Raw genomic sequence first — 19,564 nt, 5'->3', positions numbered from 1 at the left:
TAAGGGCTAAAGTCGATGTGACACTTGATCATGGTCAAAAGGCCGAGAAGCAATAATGCTGAAATGGAAAAAGATTTAAGTAGGGTGGATCGCATTCTCGTTCCATGTGGGGACTAAGCCTCTAACCCAATAGCAGCAAGTAGGTGAAGCCGAAATGAATCGACGATCCTACAAGGCCGAGCAGAGGGTACCCCACAGGGACCAAGTGACTTGGGTAGATCAAAATGCCTATCAACGTCCCAGATGGGAAACAGGGACACCCTTAAGGGCTAAAGTCGATGTGACACTTGATCATGGTCAAAAGGCCGAGAAGCAATAATGCTGAAATGGAAAAAGATGTAAGTAGGGTGGATCGCATTCTCGTTCCATGTGGGACTAAGCCTCTAACCCAATAGCAGCAAGTAGGTGAAGCCGAATTGAATTGACGATCCTACAAGGCCGAGCAGAGGGTACCCCACAGGGACCAAGTGACTTGGGTAGATCAAAATGTCTATCAACGTCCTAGCTGGGAAACAGGGACACCCCTAAGGGCTAAAGTCGATGTGACACTTGATCATGGTCAAAAGGCCGAGAAGCAATAATGCTGAAATGGAAAAAGATTTAAGTAGGGTGGATCGCATTCTCGTTCCATGTGGGGACTAAGCCTCTAACCCAATAGCAGCAAGTAGGTTAAGCTGAATTGAATCGACGATCCTACAAAAATGAGCAGAGGGTACCCCACAGGGACCAAGTGACTTGGGTAGATCAAAATGCCTATCAACGTCCCAGCTGGGAAACAGGGACACCCCTCAGGGCTAAAGTCGATGTGACACTTGATCATGGTCAAAAGGCCGAGAAGCAATAATGCTGAAATGGAAAAAGATGTAAGTAGGGTGGATCGCATTCTCGTTCCATGTGGGGACTAAGCCTCTAACCCAATAGCAGCAAGTAGGTGAAGCCGAATTGAATCGACGATCCTACAAGGCCGAGCAGAGGGTACCCCACAGGGACCAAGTGACTTGGGTAGATCAAAATGCCTATCAACGTCCCAGCTGGGAAACAGGGACAACCCTAAGGGCTAAAGTCGATGTGACACTTGATCATGGTCAAAAGGCCGAGAAGCAATAATGCTGAAATGGAAAAAGATGTAAGTAGGGTGGATCGCATTCTCGTTCCATGTGGGGACTAAGCCTCTAACCCAATAGCAGCAAGTAGGTGAAGCTGAATTGAATCGACGATCCTACAAGGCCGAGCAGAGGGTACCCCACAGGGACCAAGTGACTTGGGTAGATCAAAATGCCTATCAACGTCCCAGCTGGGAAACAGGGACACCCCTAAGGGCTAAAGTCGATGTGACACTTGATCATGGTCAAAAGGCCGAGAAGCAATGATGCTGAAATGGAAAAAGATTTAAGTAGGGTGGATCGCATTCTCGTTCCATGTGGGGACTAAGCCTCTAACCCAATAGCAGCAAGTAGGTGAAGCCGAATTGAATCGACGATCCTACAAGGCCGAGCAGAGGGTACCCCACAGGGACCAAGTGACTTGGGTAGATCAAAATGCCTATCAACGTCCCAGCTGGGAAACAGGAACACCCCTAAGGGCTAAAGTCGATGTGACACTTGATCATGGTCAAAAGGCCGAGAAGCAATAATGCTGAAATGGAAAAAGATTTAAGTAGGGTGGATCGCATTCTCGTTCCATGTGGGGACTAAGCCTCTAACCCAATAGCAGCAAGTAGGTGAAGCCGAATTGAATCGACGATCCCATAAGGCCGAGCAGAGGGTACCCCACAGGGACCAAGTGACTTGGGTAGATCAAAATGCCTATCAACGTCCCAGCTGGGAAACAGGGACACCCCTAAGGGTTAAAGTCGATGTGACACTTGATCATGGTCAAAAGGCCGAGAAGCAATAATGCTGAAATGGAAAAAGATTTAAGTAGGGTGGATCGCATTCTCGTTCCATGTGGGGACTAAGCCTCTAACCCAATAGCAGCAAGTAGGTAAAGCCGAATTGAATCGACGATCCAATAAGGCCGAGCAGAGGGTACCCCACAGGGACCAAGTGACTTGGGTAGATCAAAATGCCTATCAACGTCCCAGCTGGGAAACAGGGACACCCCTAAGGGCTAAAGTCGATGTGACACTTGATCATGGTAAAAAAGCCGAGAAGCAATAATGCTGAAATGGAAAAAGATTTAAGTAGGGTGGATCGCATTCTCGTTCCATGTGGGGACTAAGCCTCTAACCCAATAGCAGCAAGTAGGTGAAGCAGAAATGAATCGACGATCCTACAAGGCCGAGCGGAGGGTACCCCACAGGGACCAAGTGACTTGGGTAGATCAAAATGCCTATCAACGTCCCAGATGGGAAACAGGGACACCCCTAAGGGCTAAAGTCGATGTGACACTTGATCATGGTCAAAAGGCCGAGAAGCAATAATGCTGAAATGGAAAAAGATTTAAGTAGGGTGGATCGCATTCTCGTTCCATGTGGGGACTAAGCCTCTAACCCAATAGCAGCAAGTAGGTGAAGCCGAATTGAATCGACGATCCAATAAGGCCGAGCAGAGGGTACCCCACAGGGACCAAGTGACTTGGGTAGATCAAAATGCCTATCAACGTCCCAGCTGGGAAACAGGGACACCCCTAAGGGCTAAAGTCGATGTGACACTTGATCATGGTCAAAAGGCCGAGAAGCAATAATGCTGAAATGGAAAAAGATTTAAGTAGGGTGGATCGCATTCTCGTTCCATGTGGGGACTAAGCCTCTAACCCAATAGCAGCAAGTAGGTGAAGCCCAAATGAATCGACGATCCTACAAGGCCGAGCAGAGGGTACCCCACAGGGACCAAGTGACTTGGGTAGATCAAAATGCCTATTAACGTCCCAGATGGGAAACAGGGACACCCCTAAGGGCTAAAGTCGATGTGACACTTGATCATGGTCAAAAGGCCGAGAAGCAATAATGCTGAAATGGAAAAAGATTTACGTAGGGTGGATCGCATTCTCGTTCCATGTGGGGACTAAGCCTCTAACCCAATAGCAGCAAGTAGGTGAAGCCGAATTGAATCGACGATCCTACAATGCCGAGCAGAGGGTACCCAACAGGGACCAAGTGACTTGGGTAGATCAAAATGCCTATCAACGTCCCAGCTGGGAAACAGGGACACCCCTAAGGGCTAAAGTCGATGTGACACTTGATCATGGTCAAAAGGCCGAGAAGCAATAATGCTGAAATGGAAAAAGATTTAAGTAGGGTGGATCGCATTCTCGTTCCATGTGGGAACTAAGCCTCTAACCCAATAGCAGCAAGTAGGTGAAGCCCAAATGAATCGACGATCCTACAAGGCCGAGCAGAGGGTACCCCACAGGGACCAAGTGACTTGGGTAGATCAAAATGCCTATTAACGTCCCAGATGGGAAACAGGGACACCCCTAAGGGCTAAAGTCGATGTGACACTTGATCATGGTCAAAAGGCCGAGAAGCAATAATGCTGAAATGGAAAAAGATTTAAGTAGGGTGGATCGCATTCTCGTTCCATGTGGGGACTAAGCCTCTAACCCAATAGCAGCAAGTAGGTGAAGCCGAATTGAATCGACGATCCAATAAGGCCGAGCAGAGGGTACCCCACAGGGACCAAGTGACTTGGGTAGATCAAAATGCCTATCAACGTCCCAGATGGGAAACAGGGACACCCTTAAGGGCTAAAGTCGATGTGACACTTGATCTTGGTCAAAAGGCCGAGAAGCAATAATGCTGAAATGGAAAAAGATTTAAGTAGGGTGGATCGCATTCTCGTTCCATGTGGGGACTAAGCCTCTAACCCAATAGCAGCAAGTAGGTGAAGCCAAAATGAATCGACGATCCTACAAGGCCGAGCAGAGGGTACCCCACAGGGACCAAGTGACTTGGGTAGATCAAAATGCCTATCAACGTCCCAGATGGGAAACAGGGACACCCTTAAGGGCTAAAGTCGATGTGACACTTGATCATGGTCAAAAGGCCGAGAAGCAATAATGCTGAAATGGAAAAAGATGTAAGTAGGGTGGATCGCATTCTCGTTCCATGTGGGACTAAGCCTCTAACCCAATAGCAGCAAGTAGGTGAAGCCGAATTGAATTGACGATCCTACAAGGCCGAGCAGAGGGTACCCCACAGGGACCAAGTGACTTGGGTAGATCAAAATGTCTATCAACGTCCTAGCTGGGAAACAGGGACACCCCTAAGGGCTAAAGTCGATGTGACACTTGATCATGGTCAAAAGGCCGAGAAGCAATAATGCTGAAATGGAAAAAGATTTAAGTAGGGTGGATCGCATTCTCGTTCCATGTGGGGACTAAGCCTCTAACCCAATAGCAGCAAGTAGGTTAAGCCGAATTGAATCGACGATCCTACAAAAATGAGCAGAGGGTACCCCACAGGGACCAAGTGACTTGGGTAGATCAAAATGCCTATCAACGTCCCAGCTGGGAAACAGGGACACCCCTCAGGGCTAAAGTCGATGTGACACTTGATCATGGTCAAAAGGCCGAGAAGCAATAATGCTGAAATGGAAAAAGATGTAAGTAGGGTGGATCGCATTCTCGTTCCATGTGGGGACTAAGCCTCTAACCCAATAGCAGCAAGTAGGTGAAGCCGAATTGAATCGACGATCCTACAAGGCCGAGCAGAGGGTACCCCACAGGGACCAAGTGACTTGGGTAGATCAAAATGCCTATCAACGTCCCAGCTGGGAAACAGGGACAACCCTAAGGGCTAAAGTCGATGTGACACTTGATCATGGTCAAAAGGCCGAGAAGCAATAATGCTGAAATGGAAAAAGATGTAAGTAGGGTGGATCGCATTCTCGTTCCATGTGGGGACTAAGCCTCTAACCCAATAGCAGCAAGTAGGTGAAGCTGAATTGAATCGACGATCCTACAAGGCCGAGCAGAGGGTACCCCACAGGGACCAAGTGACTTGGGTAGATCAAAATGCCTATCAACGTCCCAGCTGGGAAACAGGGACACCCCTAAGGGCTAAAGTCGATGTGACACTTGATCATGGTCAAAAGGCCGAGAAGCAATAATGCTGAAATGGAAAATGATGTAAGTAGGGTGGATCGCATTCTCGTTCCATGTGGGGACTAAGCTTCTAACCCAATAGCAGCAAGTAGGTGAAGCCGAATTGAATCGACGATCCTACAAGGCCGTGCAGAGGGTACCCCACAGGGACCAAGTGACTTGGGTAGATCAAAATGCCTATCAACGTCCCAGCTGGGAAACAGGGACACCCCTAAGGGCTAAAGTCGATGTGACACTTGATCATGGTCAAAAGGCAGAGAAGCAATAATGCTGAAATGGAAAAAGATTTAAGTAGGGTGGATTGCATTCTCGTTCCATATGGGGACTAAGCCTCTAACCCAATAGCAGCAAGTAGGTGAAGCCGAATTGAATCGACGATCCTACAACGCCGAGCAGAGTGTACCCCACAGGGACCAAGTGGCTTGGGTAGATCAAAATGCCTATCAACGTCCCAGATGGGAAAGAGGGACACCCCTAAGGGCTAAAGTCGATGTGACACTTGATCATGGTCAAAAGGCAGAGAAGCAATAATGCTGAAATGGAAAAAGATTTAAGTAGGGTGGATTGCATTCTCGTTCCATATGGGGACTAAGCCTCTAACCCAATAGCAGCAAGTAGGTGAAGCCGAATTGAATCGACGATCCTACAACGCCGAGCAGAGTGTACCCCACAGGGACCAAGTGGCTTGGGTAGATCAAAATGCCTATCAACGTCCCAGATGGGAAAGAGGGACACCCCTAAGGGCTAAAGTCGATGTGACACTTGATCATGGTAAAAAAGCCGAGAAGCAATAATGCTGAAATGGAAAAAGATTTAAGTAGGGTGGATCGCATTCTCGTTCCATGTGGGGACTAAGCCTCTAACCCAATAGCAGCAAGTAGGTGAAGCAGAAATGAATCGACGATCCTACAAGGCCGAGCGGAGGGTACCCCACAGGGACCAAGTGACTTGGGTAGATCAAAATGCCTATCAACGTCCCAGATGGGAAACAGGGACACCCCTAAGGGCTAAAGTCGATGTGACACTTGATCATGGTCAAAAGGCCGAGAAGCAATAATGCTGAAATGGAAAAAGATTTAAGTAGGGTGGATCGCATTCTCGTTCCATGTGGGGACTAAGCCTCTAACCCAATAGCAGCAAGTAGGTGAAGCCGAATTGAATCGACGATCCAATAAGGCCGAGCAGAGGGTACCCCACAGGGACCAAGTGACTTGGGTAGATCAAAATGCCTATCAACGTCCCAGCTGGGAAACAGGGACACCCCTAAGGGCTAAAGTCGATGTGACACTTGATCATGGTCAAAAGGCCGAGAAGCAATAATGCTGAAATGGAAAAAGATTTAAGTAGGGTGGATCGCATTCTCGTTCCATGTGGGGACTAAGCCTCTAACCCAATAGCAGCAAGTAGGTGAAGCCCAAATGAATCGACGATCCTACAAGGCCGAGCAGAGGGTACCCCACAGGGACCAAGTGACTTGGGTAGATCAAAATGCCTATTAACGTCCCAGATGGGAAACAGGGACACCCCTAAGGGCTAAAGTCGATGTGACACTTGATCATGGTCAAAAGGCCGAGAAGCAATAATGCTGAAATGGAAAAAGATTTACGTAGGGTGGATCGCATTCTCGTTCCATGTGGGGACTAAGCCTCTAACCCAATAGCAGCAAGTAGGTGAAGCCGAACTGAATCGACGATCCTACAATGCCGAGCAGAGGGTACCCAACAGGGACCAAGTGACTTGGGTAGATCAAAATGCCTATCAACGTCCCAGCTGGGAAACAGGGACACCCCTAAGGGCTAAAGTCGATGTGACACTTGATCATGGTCAAAAGGCCGAGAAGCAATAATGCTGAAATGGAAAAAGATTTAAGTAGGGTGGATCGCATTCTCGTTCCATGTGGGAACTAAGCCTCTAACCCAATAGCAGCAAGTAGGTGAAGCCCAAATGAATCGACGATCCTACAAGGCCGAGCAGAGGGTACCCCACAGGGACCAAGTGACTTGGGTAGATCAAAATGCCTATTAACGTCCCAGATGGGAAACAGGGACACCCCTAAGGGCTAAAGTCGATGTGACACTTGATCATGGTCAAAAGGCCGAGAAGCAATAATGCTGAAATGGAAAAAGATTTAAGTAGGGTGGATCGCATTCTCGTTCCATGTGGGGACTAAGCCTCTAACCCAATAGCAGCAAGTAGGTGAAGCCGAATTGAATCGACGATCCAATAAGGCCGAGCAGAGGGTACCCCACAGGGACCAAGTGACTTGGGTAGATCAAAATGCCTATCAACGTCCCAGATGGGAAACAGGGACACCCTTAAGGGCTAAAGTCGATGTGACACTTGATCATGGTCAAAAGGCCGAGAAGCAATAATGCTGAAATGGAAAAAGATTTAAGTAGGGTGGATCGCATTCTCGTTCCATGTGGGGACTAAGCCTCTAACCCAATAGCAGCAAGTAGGTGAAGCCGAAATGAATCGACGATCCTACAAGGCCGAGCAGAGGGTACCCCACAGGGACCAAGTGACTTGGGTAGATCAAAATGCCTATCAACGTCCCAGATGGGAAACAGGGACACCCTTAAGGGCTAAAGTCGATGTGACACTTGATCATGGTCAAAAGGCCGAGAAGCAATAATGCTGAAATGGAAAAAGATGTAAGTAGGGTGGATCGCATTCTCGTTCCATGTGGGACTAAGCCTCTAACCCAATAGCAGCAAGTAGGTGAAGCCGAATTGAATTGACGATCCTACAAGGCCGAGCAGAGGGTACCCCACAGGGACCAAGTGACTTGGGTAGATCAAAATGTCTATCAACGTCCTAGCTGGGAAACAGGGACACCCCTAAGGGCTAAAGTCGATGTGACACTTGATCATGGTCAAAAGGCCGAGAAGCAATAATGCTGAAATGGAAAAAGATTTAAGTAGGGTGGATCGCATTCTCGTTCCATGTGGGGACTAAGCCTCTAACCCAATAGCAGCAAGTAGGTTAAGCCGAATTGAATCGACGATCCTACAAAAATGAGCAGAGGGTACCCCACAGGGACCAAGTGACTTGGGTAGATCAAAATGCCTATCAACGTCCCAGCTGGGAAACAGGGACACCCCTCAGGGCTAAAGTCGATGTGACACTTGATCATGGTCAAAAGGCCGAGAAGCAATAATGCTGAAATGGAAAAAGATGTAAGTAGGGTGGATCGCATTCTCGTTCCATGTGGGGACTAAGCCTCTAACCCAATAGCAGCAAGTAGGTGAAGCCGAATTGAATCGACGATCCTACAAGGCCGAGCAGAGGGTACCCCACAGGGACCAAGTGACTTGGGTAGATCAAAATGCCTATCAACGTCCCAGCTGGGAAACAGGGACAACCCTAAGGGCTAAAGTCGATGTGACACTTGATCATGGTCAAAAGGCCGAGAAGCAATAATGCTGAAATGGAAAAAGATGTAAGTAGGGTGGATCGCATTCTCGTTCCATGTGGGGACTAAGCCTCTAACCCAATAGCAGCAAGTAGGTGAAGCTGAATTGAATCGACGATCCTACAAGGCCGAGCAGAGGGTACCCCACAGGGACCAAGTGACTTGGGTAGATCAAAATGCCTATCAACGTCCCAGCTGGGAAACAGGGACACCCCTAAGGGCTAAAGTCGATGTGACACTTGATCATGGTCAAAAGGCCGAGAAGCAATGATGCTGAAATGGAAAAAGATTTAAGTAGGGTGGATCGCATTCTCGTTCCATGTGGGGACTAAGCCTCTAACCCAATAGCAGCAAGTAGGTGAAGCCGAATTGAATCGACGATCCTACAAGGCCGAGCAGAGGGTACCCCACAGGGACCAAGTGACTTGGGTAGATCAAAATGCCTATCAACGTCCCAGCTGGGAAACAGGAACACCCCTAAGGGCTAAAGTCGATGTGACACTTGATCATGGTCAAAAGGCCGAGAAGCAATAATGCTGAAATGGAAAATGATGTAAGTAGGGTGGATCGCATTCTCGTTCCATGTGGGGACTAAGCTTCTAACCCAATAGCAGCAAGTAGGTGAAGCCGAATTGAATCGACGATCCTACAAGGCCGTGCAGAGGGTACCCCACAGGGACCAAGTGACTTGGGTAGATCAAAATGCCTATCAACGTCCCAGCTGGGAAACAGGGACACCCCTAAGGGCTAAAGTCGATGTGACACTTGATCATGGTCAAAAGGCAGAGAAGCAATAATGCTGAAATGGAAAAAGATTTAAGTAGGGTGGATTGCATTCTCGTTCCATATGGGGACTAAGCCTCTAACCCAATAGCAGCAAGTAGGTGAAGCCGAATTGAATCGACGATCCTACAACGCCGAGCAGAGTGTACCCCACAGGGACCAAGTGGCTTGGGTAGATCAAAATGCCTATCAACGTCCTAGATGGGAAAGAGGGACACCCCTAAGGGCTAAAGTCGATGTGACACTTGATCATGGTCAAAAGGCAGAGAAGCAATAATGCTGAAATGGAAAAAGATTTAAGTAGGGTGGATTGCATTCTCGTTCCATATGAGGACTAAGCCTCTAACCCAATAGCAGCAAGTAGGTGAAGCCGAATTGAATCGACGATCCTACAACGCCGAGCAGAGTGTACCCCACAGGGACCAAGTGGCTTGGGTAGATCAAAATGCCTATCAACGTCCCAGATGGGAAAGAGGGACACCTCTAAGGGCTAAAGTCGATGTGACACTTGATCATGGTCAAAAGGCCGAGAAGCAATAATGCTGAAATGGAAAAAGATGTAAGTAGGGTGGATCGCATTCTCGTTCCATGTGGGGACTAAGCCTCTAACCCAATAGCAGCAAGTAGATGAAGACGAATTGAATCAACGATCCTACAAGGCCAAGCAGAGGGTACCCCACAGGGACCAAGTGGCTTGGGTAGATCAAAATGCCTATCAACGTCCCAGCTGGGAAACAGGGACACCCCTAAGGGCTAAAGTCGATGTGACACTTGATCATGGTCAAAAGGCCGAGAAGCAATAATGCTGAAATGGAAAAAGATGTAAGTAGGGTGGATCGCATTCTCTTTCCATGTGGGGACTAAGCCTCTAACCCAATAGCAGCAAGTAGGTGAAGCCGAATTGAATCGACGATCCTACAAGGCCGAGCAGAGGGTACCCCACAGGGACCAAGTGACTTGGGTAGATCAAAATGCCTATCAATGCCCCATCTGGGAAATAGGGACACCCCTAAGGGCTAAAGTCGATGTGACACTTGATCATGGTCAAAAGGCCGAGAAGCAATAATGCTGAAATGGAAAAAGATTTAAGTAGGGTGGATCGCATTCTCGTTCCATGCGAGGACTAAGCCTCTAACCCAATAGCAGCAAGTAGGTGAAGCCGAATTGAATCGACGATCCTACAAGGCCAAGCAGAGGGTACCCCACAGGGACCAAGTGACTTGGGTAGATCAAAATGCCTATCAACGTCCCAGCTGGGAAACAGGGACACCCCTAAGGGCTAAAGTCGATGTGACACTTGATCATGGTCAAAAGGCCGAGAAGCAATAATGCTGAAATGGAAAAAGATGTAAGTAGGGTGGATCGCATTCTCGTTCCATGTGGGGACTAAGCCTCTAACCCAATAGCAGCAAGTAGGTGAAGCCGAATTGAATCGACGATCCTACAAGGCCGAGCAGAGGGTACCCCACAGGGACCAAGTGGCTTGGGTAGATCAAAATGCCTATCAACGTCCCAGCTGGGAAACAGGGACACCCCTAAGGGCTAAAGTCGATGTGACACTTGATCATGGTCAAAAGGCCGAGAAGCAATAATGCTGAAATGGAAAAAGATTTAAGTAGGGTGGATCGCATTCTCGTTCCATGTGGGGACTAAGCCTCTAACCCAATAGCAGCAAGTAGGTGAAGCCGAATTGAATCGACGATCCTACAAGGCCGAGCAGAGGGTACCCCACAGGGACCAAGTGACTTGGGTAGATCAAAATGCCTATCAACGTCCCAGCTGGGAAACAGGAACACCCCTAAGGGCTAAAGTCGATGTGACACTTGATCATGGTCAAAAGGCCGAGAAGCAATAATGCTGAAATGGAAAAAGATGTAAGTAGGGTGGATCGCATTCTCGTTCCATATGGGGACTAAGCTTCTAACCCAATAGCAGCAAGTAGGTGAAGCCGAATTGAATCGACGATCCTACAAGGCCGAGCAGAGGGTACCCCACAGGGACCAAGTGACTTGGGTAGATCAAAATGTCTATCAACGTCCTAGCTGGGAAACAGGGACACCCCTAAGGGCTAAAGTCGATGTGACACTTGATCATGGTCAAAAGGCCGAGAAGCAATAATGCTGAAATGGAAAAAGATTTAAGTAGGGTGGATCGCATTCTCGTTCCATGTGGGGACTAAGCCTCTAACCCAATAGCAGCAAGTAGGTGAAGCCGAATTGAATCGACGATCCTACAAGGCCGAGCAGAGGGTACCCCACAGGGACCAAGTGGCTTGGGTAGATCAAAATGCCTATCAACGTCCCAGCTGGGAAACAGGGACACCCCTAAGGGCTAAAGTCGATGTGACACTTGATCATGGTCAAAAGGCCGAGAAGCAATAATGCTGAAATGGAAAAAGATTTAAGTAGGGTGGATCGCATTCTCGTTCCATGTGGGGACTAAGCCTCTAACCCAATAGCAGCAAGTAGGTGAAGCCGAATTGAATCGACGATCCTACAAGGCCGAGCAGAGGGTACCCCACAGGGACCAAGTGACTTGGGTAGATCAAAATGCCTATCAACGTCCCAGCTGGGAAACAGGAACACCCCTAAGGGCTAAAGTCGATGTGACACTTGATCATGGTCAAAAGGCCGAGAAGCAATAATGCTGAAATGGAAAAAGATGTAAGTAGGGTGGATCGCATTCTCGTTCCATATGGGGACTAAGCTTCTAACCCAATAGCAGCAAGTAGGTGAAGCCGAATTGAATCGACGATCCTACAAGGCCGAGCAGAGGGTACCCCACAGGGACCAAGTGACTTGGGTAGATCAAAATGTCTATCAACGTCCTAGCTGGGAAACAGGGACACCCCTAAGGGCTAAAGTCGATGTGACACTTGATCATGGTCAAAAGGCCGAGAAGCAATAATGCTGAAATGGAAAAAGATTTAAGTAGGGTGGATCGCATTCTCGTTCCATGTGGGGACTAAGCCTCTAACCCAATAGCAGCAAGTAGGTGAAGCCGAATTGAATCGACGATCCTACAAGGCCGAGCAGAGGGTACCCCACAGGGACCAAGTGGCTTGGGTAGATCAAAATGCCTATCAACGTCCCAGCTGGGAAATAGGGACACCCCTAAGGGCTAAAGTTGATGTGACACTTGATCATGGTCAAAAGGCCGAGAAGCAATAATGCTGAAATGAAAAAAGATTTAAGTAGGGTGGATCGCATTCTCGTTCCATATGGGGACTAAGCCTCTAACCCAATAGCAGCAAGTAGGTGAAGCCGAAATGAATCGACGATCCTACAAGGCCGAGCAGAGGGTACCCCATAGGGACCAAGTGACTTGGGTAGATCAAAATGCCTATCAACGTCCCAGCTGGGAAACAGGGACACCCCTAAGGGCTAAAGTCGATGTGACACTTGATCATGGTCAAAAGGCCGAGAAGCAATAATGCTGAAATGGAAAAAGATTTAAGTAGGGTGGATCGCATTCTCGTTCCATGTGGGGACTAAGCCTCTAACCCAATAGCAGCAAGTAGGTGAAGCCGAATTGAATCGACGATCCTACAAGGCCGAGCAGAGGGTACCCCACAGGGACCAAGTGACTTGGGTAGATCAAAATGCCTATCAACGTCCCAGATGGGAAACAGGGACACCCCTAAGGGCTAAAGTCGATGTGACACTTGATCATGGTCAAAAGGCCGAGAAGCAATAATGCTGAAATGGAAAAAGATGTAAGTAGGGTGGATCGCATTCTCGTTCCATGTGGGACTAAGCCTCTAACCCAATAGCAGCAAGTAGGTGAAGCCGAATTGAATCGACGATCCTACAAGGCCGAGCAGAGGGTACCCCACAGGGACCAAGTGACTTGGGTAGATCAAAATGTCTATCAACGTCCTAGCTGGGAAACAGGGACACCCCTAAGGGCTAAAGTCGATGTGACACTTGATCATGGTCAAAAGGCCGAGAAGCAATAATGCTGAAATGGAAAAAGATTTAAGTAGGTTGGATCGCATTCTCGTTCCATGTGGGGACTAAGCCTCTAACCCAATAGCAGCAAGTAGAAGAAGTCGAATTGAATCGACGATCGCATAAGGCCGAGCAGAGGGTACCCCACAGGGACCAAGGGACTTGGGTAGATCAAAATGCCTATCAACGTCCCAGATGGGAAACAGGGACAGCCCTAAGGGCTAAAGTCGATGTGACACTTGATCATGGTCAAAAGGCCGAGAAGCAATAATGCTGAAATGGAAAAAGATTTAAGTAGGGTGGATCGCATTCTCGTTCCATGTGGGGACTAAGCCTCTAACCCAATAGCAGCAAGTAGAAGAAGTCGAATTGAATCGACGATCGCATAAGGCCGAGCAGAGGGTACCCCACAGGGACCAAGGGACTTGGGTAGATCAAAATGCCTATCAACGTCCCAGCTGGGAAACAGGGACACCCCTAAGGGTTAAAGTCGATGTGACACTTGATCATGGTCAAAAGGCCGAGAAGCAATAATGCTGAAATGGAAAAAGATTTAAGTAGGGTGGATCGCATTCTCGTTCCATGTGGGGACTAAGCCTCTAACCCAATAGCAGCAAGTAGGTGAAGCCGAATTGAATCGACGATCCCATAAGGCCGAGCAGAGGGTACCCCACAGGGACCAAGTGACTTGGGTAGATCAAAATGCCTATCAACGTCCCAGCTGGGAAACAGGGACACCCCTAAGGGCTAAAGTCGATGTGACACTTGATCATGGTCAAAAGGCCGAGAAGCAATAATGCTGAAATGGAAAAAGATTTAAGTAGGATGGATCGCATTCTCGTTCCATGTGAGGACTAAGCCTCTAACCCAATAGCAGCAAGTAGGTGAAGCCGAAATGAATCGACGATCCTACAAGGCCGAGCAGAGGGTACCCCACAGGGACCAAGTGACTTGGGTAGATCAAAATGTCTATCAACGTCCCAGATGGGAAACAGGGACACCCCTAAGGGCTAAAGTCGATGTGACACTTGATCATGGTCAAAAGGCCGAGAAGCAATAATGCTGAAATGGAAAAAGATTTAAGTAGGGTGGATTGCATTCTCGTTCCATATGTTGACTAAGCCTCTAACCCAATAGCAGCAAGTAAGTGAAGCCAAATTGAATCGACGATCCTACAAGGCCGAGCAGAGGGTACCCCACAGGGACCAAGTGACTTGGGTAGATCAAAATGCCTATCAACGTCCCAGATGGCAAACAGGGACACCCCTAAGGGCTAAAGTCGATGTGACACTTGATCATGGTCAAAAGGCCGAGAAGCAATAATGCTGAAATGGAAAAAGATTTAAGTAGGGTGGATCGCATTCTCGTTCCATGTGGGGACTAAGCCTCTAACCCAATAGCAGCAAGTAGGTGAAGCCAAATTGAATCGACGATCGCATAAGGCCGAGCAGAGGGTACCCCACAGGGACCAAGTGACTTGGTTAGATCAAAATGCCTATCAACGTCCCAGCTGGGAATCAGGGACACCCCTAAGGGTTAAAGTGGAGGTGACACTTGATCATGGTCAAAAGGCCGAGAAGCAATAATGCTGAAATAGAAAAAGATTTAAGTAGGGTGGATCGCATTCTCGTTCCATGTGGGGACTAAGCCTCTAACCCAATAGCAGCAAGTAGGTGAAGCCGAATTGAATCGACGATCCCATAAGGCCAAGCAGAGGGTACCCCACAGGGACCAAGTGACTTGGGTAGATCAAAATGCCTATCAACGTCCCAGCTGGGAAACAGGGACACCCCTAAGGGCTAAAGTCGATGTGACACTTGATCATGGTCAAAAGGCCGAGAAGCAATAATGCTGAAATGGAAAAAGATTTAGGTAGGGTGGATCGCATTCTTATTCCATGTGGGGACTAAGCCTCTAACCCAATAGCAGCAAGTAGGTGAAGCCGAAATGAATCGACGATCCTACAAGGCCGAGCAGAGGGTATCCCACAGGGACCAAGTGACTTGGGTAGATCAAAATGCCTATCAACGTCCCAGATGGGAAACAGGGACACCCCTAAGGGCTAAAGTCGATGTGACACTTGATCATGGTCAAAAGGCCGAGAAGCAATAATGCTGAAATGGAAAAAGATTTAAGTAGGGTGGATTGCATTCTCGTTCCATATGGGGACTAAGCCTCTAACCCAATAGCAGCAAGTAGGTGAAGCCGAATTGAATCGACGATCCTACAAGGCCGAGCAGAGGGTACCCCACAGGGACCAAGTGACTTGGGTAGATCAAAATGCCTATCAACGTCCCAGATGGCAAACAGGGACACCCCTAAGGGCTAAAGTCGATGTGACACTTGATCATGGTCAAAAGGCCGAGAAGCAATAATGCTGAAATGGAAAAAGATTTAAGTAGGGTGGATCGCATTCTCGTTCCATGTGGGGACTAAGCCTCTAACCCAATAGCAGCAAGTAGGTGAAGCCGAATTGAATCGACGATCGCATAAGGCCGAGCAGAGGGTACCCCACAGGGACCAAGTGACTTGGTTAGATCAAAATGCCTATCAACGTCCCAGCTGGGAAACAGGGACACCCCTAAGGGTTAAAGTCGAGGTGACACTTGATCATGGTCAAAAGGCCGAGAAGCAATAATGCTGAAATGGAAAAAGATTTAAGTAGGGTGGATCGCATTCTCGTTCCATGTGGGGACTAAGCCTCTAACCCAATAGCAGCAAGTAGGTGAAGCCGAATTGAATCGACGATCCCATAAGACCGAGCAGAGGGTACCCCACAGGGACCAAGTGACTTGGGTAGATCAAAATGCCTATCAACGTCCCAGCTGGGAAACAGGGACACCCCTAAGGGCTAAAGTCGATGTGACACTTGATCATGGTCAAAAGGCCGAGAAGCAATAATGCTGAAATGGAAAAAGATTTAGGTAGGGTGGATCGCATTCTCGTTCCATGTGGGGACTAAGCCTCTAACCCAATAGCAGCAAGTAGGTGAAGCCGAAATGAATCGACGATCCTACAAGGCCGAGCAGAGGGTATCCCACAGGGACCAAGTGACTTGGGTAGATCAAAATGCCTATCAACGTCCCAGATGGGAAACAGGGACACCCCTAAGGGCTAAAGTCGATGTGACACTTGATCATGGTCAAAAGGCCGAGAAGCAATAATGCTGAAATGGAAAATGATGTAAGTAGGGTGGATCGCATTCTCGTTCCATGTGGGGACTAAGCTTCTAACCCAATAGCAGCAAGTAGGTGAAGCCGAATTGAATCGACGATCCTACAAGGCCGTGCAGAGGGTACCCCACAGGGACCAAGTGACTTGGGTAGATCAAAATGCCTATCAACGTCCCAGCTGGGAAACAGGGACACCCCTAAGGGCTAAAGTCGATGTGACACTTGATCATGGTCAAAAGGCAGAGAAGCAATAATGCTGAAATGGAAAAAGATTTAAGTAGGGTGGATTGCATTCTCGTTCCATATGGGGACTAAGCCTCTAACCCAATAGCAGCAAGTAGGTGAAGCCGAATTGAATCGACGATCCTACAACGCCGAGCAGAGTGTACCCCACAGGGACCAAGTGGCTTGGGTAGATCAAAATGCCTATCAACGTCCCAGATGGGAAAGAGGGACACCCCTAAGGGCTAAAGTCGATGTGACACTTGATCATGGTCAAAAGGCAGAGAAGCAATAATGCTGAAATGGAAAAAGATTTAAGTAGGGTGGATTGCATTCTCGTTCCATATGGGGACTAAGCCTCTAACCCAATAGCAGCAAGTAGGTGAAGCCGAATTGAATCGACGATCCTACAACGCCGAGCAGAGTGTACCCCACAGGGACCAAGTGGCTTGGGTAGATCAAAATGCCTATCAACGTCCCAGATGGGAAAGAGGGACACCCCTAAGGGCTAAAGTCGATGTGACACTTGATCATGGTCAAAAGGCCGAGAAGCAATAATGCTGAAATGGAAAAAGATGTAAGTAGGGTGGATCGCATTCTCGTTCCATGTGGGGACTAAGCCTCTAACCCAATAGCAGCAAGTAGATGAAGCCGAATTGAATCAACGATCCTACAAGGCCAAGCAGAGGGTACCCCACAGGGACCAAGTGGCTTGGGTAGAACAAAATGCCTATCAACGTCCCAGCTGGGAAACAGGGACACCCCTAAGGGCTAAAGTCGATGTGACACTTGATCATGGTCAAAAGGCCGAGAAGCAATAATGCTGAAATGGAAAAAGATGTAAGTAGGGTAGATCGCATTCTCGTTCCATGTGGGGACTAAGCCTCTAACCCAATAGCAGCAAGTAGGTGAAGCCGAATTGAATCGACGATCCTACAAGGCCGAGCAGAGGGTACCCCACAGGGACCAAGTGGCTTGGGTAGATCAAAATGCCTATCAACGCCCCATCTGGGAAATAGGGACACCCCTAAGGGCTAAAGTCGATGTGACACTTGATCATGGTCAAAAGGCCGAGAAGCAATAATGCTGAAATGGAAAAAGATTTAAGTAGGGTGGATCGCATTCTCGTTCCATGCGAGGACTAAGCCTCTAACCCAATAGCAGCAAGTAGGTGAAGCCGAGTTGAATCGACGATCCTACAAGGCCAAGCAGAGGGTACCCCACAGGGACCAAGTGACTTGGGTAGATCAAAATGCCTATCAACGTCCCAGCTGGGAAACAGGGACACCCCTAAGGGCTAATGTCGATGTGACACTTGATCATGGTCAAAAGGCCGAGAAGCAATAATGCTGAAATGGAAAAAGATGTAAGTAGGGTGGATCGCATTCTCGTTCCATGTGGGGACTAAGCCTCTAACCCAATAGCAGCAAGTAGGTGAAGCCGAATTGAATCGACGATCCTACAAGGCCGAGCAGAGGGTACCCCACAGGGACCAAGTGACTTGGGTAGATCAAAATGCCTATCAACGTCCCAGATGGCAAACAGGGACACCCCTAAGGGCTAAAGTCGATGTGACACTTGATCATGGTCAAAAGGCCGAGAAGCAATAATGCTGAAATGGAAAAAGATTTAAGTAGGGTGGATCGCATTCTCGTTCCATGTGGGGACTAAGCCTCTAACCCAATAGCAGCAAGTAGGTGAAGCCGAATTGAATCGACGATCGCATAAGGCCGAGCAGAGGGTACCCCACAGGGACCAAGTGACTTGGTTAGATCAAAATGCCTATCAACGTCCCAGCTGGGAAACAGGGACACCCCTAAGGGTTAAAGTCGAGGTGACACTTGATTATGGTCAAAAGGCCGAGAAGCAATAATGCTGAAATGGAAAAAGATTTAAGTAGGGTGGATCGCATTCTCGTTCCATGTGGGGACTAAGCCTCTAACCCAATAGCAGCAAGTAGGTGAAGCCGAATTGAATCGACGATCCCATAAGGCCGAGCAGAGGGTACCCCACAGGGACCAAGTGACTTGGGTAGATCAAAATGCCTATCAACGTCCCAGCTGGGAAACAGGGACACCCCTAAGGGCTAAAGTCGATGTGACACTTGATCATGGTCAAAAGGCCGAGAAGCAATAATGCTGAAATGGAAAAAGATTTAGGTAGGGTGGATCGCATTCTCGTTCCATGTGGGGACTAAGCCTCTAACCCAATAGCAGCAAGTAGGTGAAGCCGAAATGAATCGACGATCCTACAAGGCCGAGCAGAGGGTATCCCACAGGGACCAAGTGACTTGGGTAGATCAAAATGCCTATCAACGTCCCAGATGGGAAACAGGGACACCCCTAAGGGCTAAAGTCGATGTGACACTTGATCATGGTCAAAAGGCCGAGAAGCAATAATGCTGAAATGGAAAAAGATTTAAGTAGGGTGGATTGCATTCTCATTCCATATGGGGACTAAGCCTCTAACCCAATAGCAGCAAGTAGGTGAAGCCGAATTGAATCGACGATCCTACAAGGCCGAGCAGAGGGTACCCCACAGGGACCAAGTGGCTTGGGTAGATCAAAATGCCTATCAACGTCCCAGCTGGGAAACAGGGACACCCCTAAGGGCTAAAGTCGATGTGACACTTGATCATGGTCAAAAGGCCGAGAAGCAATAATGCTGAAATGGAAAAAGATTTAAGTAGGGTGGATCGCATTCTCGTTCCATATGGGGACTAAGCCTCTAACCCAATAGCAGCAAGTAGGTGAAGCCGAATTGAATCGACGATCCTACAAGGCCGAGCAGAGGGTACCCCACAGGGACCAATGACTTGGGTAGATCAAAATGCCTATCAACGTCCCAGCTGGGAAACAGGGACACCCCTAAGGGCTAAAGTCGATGTGACACTTGATCATGGTCAAAAGGCCGAGAAGCAATAATGCTGAAATGGAAAAAGATTTAGGTAGGGTGGATCGCATTCTCGTTCCATG

This window comes from Lithobates pipiens, unplaced genomic scaffold (genome assembly GCF_037356315.1).
Source record: "Lithobates pipiens isolate NorthernLeopardFrog02 unplaced genomic scaffold, aLitPip1_a1.2 Scaffold_8, whole genome shotgun sequence".
In the NCBI taxonomy this organism is placed as follows: domain Eukaryota; kingdom Metazoa; phylum Chordata; class Amphibia; order Anura; family Ranidae; genus Lithobates; species Lithobates pipiens.
The sequence above is the reverse complement of the archived record's forward strand: the minus strand, read 5'-3'. Positions refer to the sequence as shown.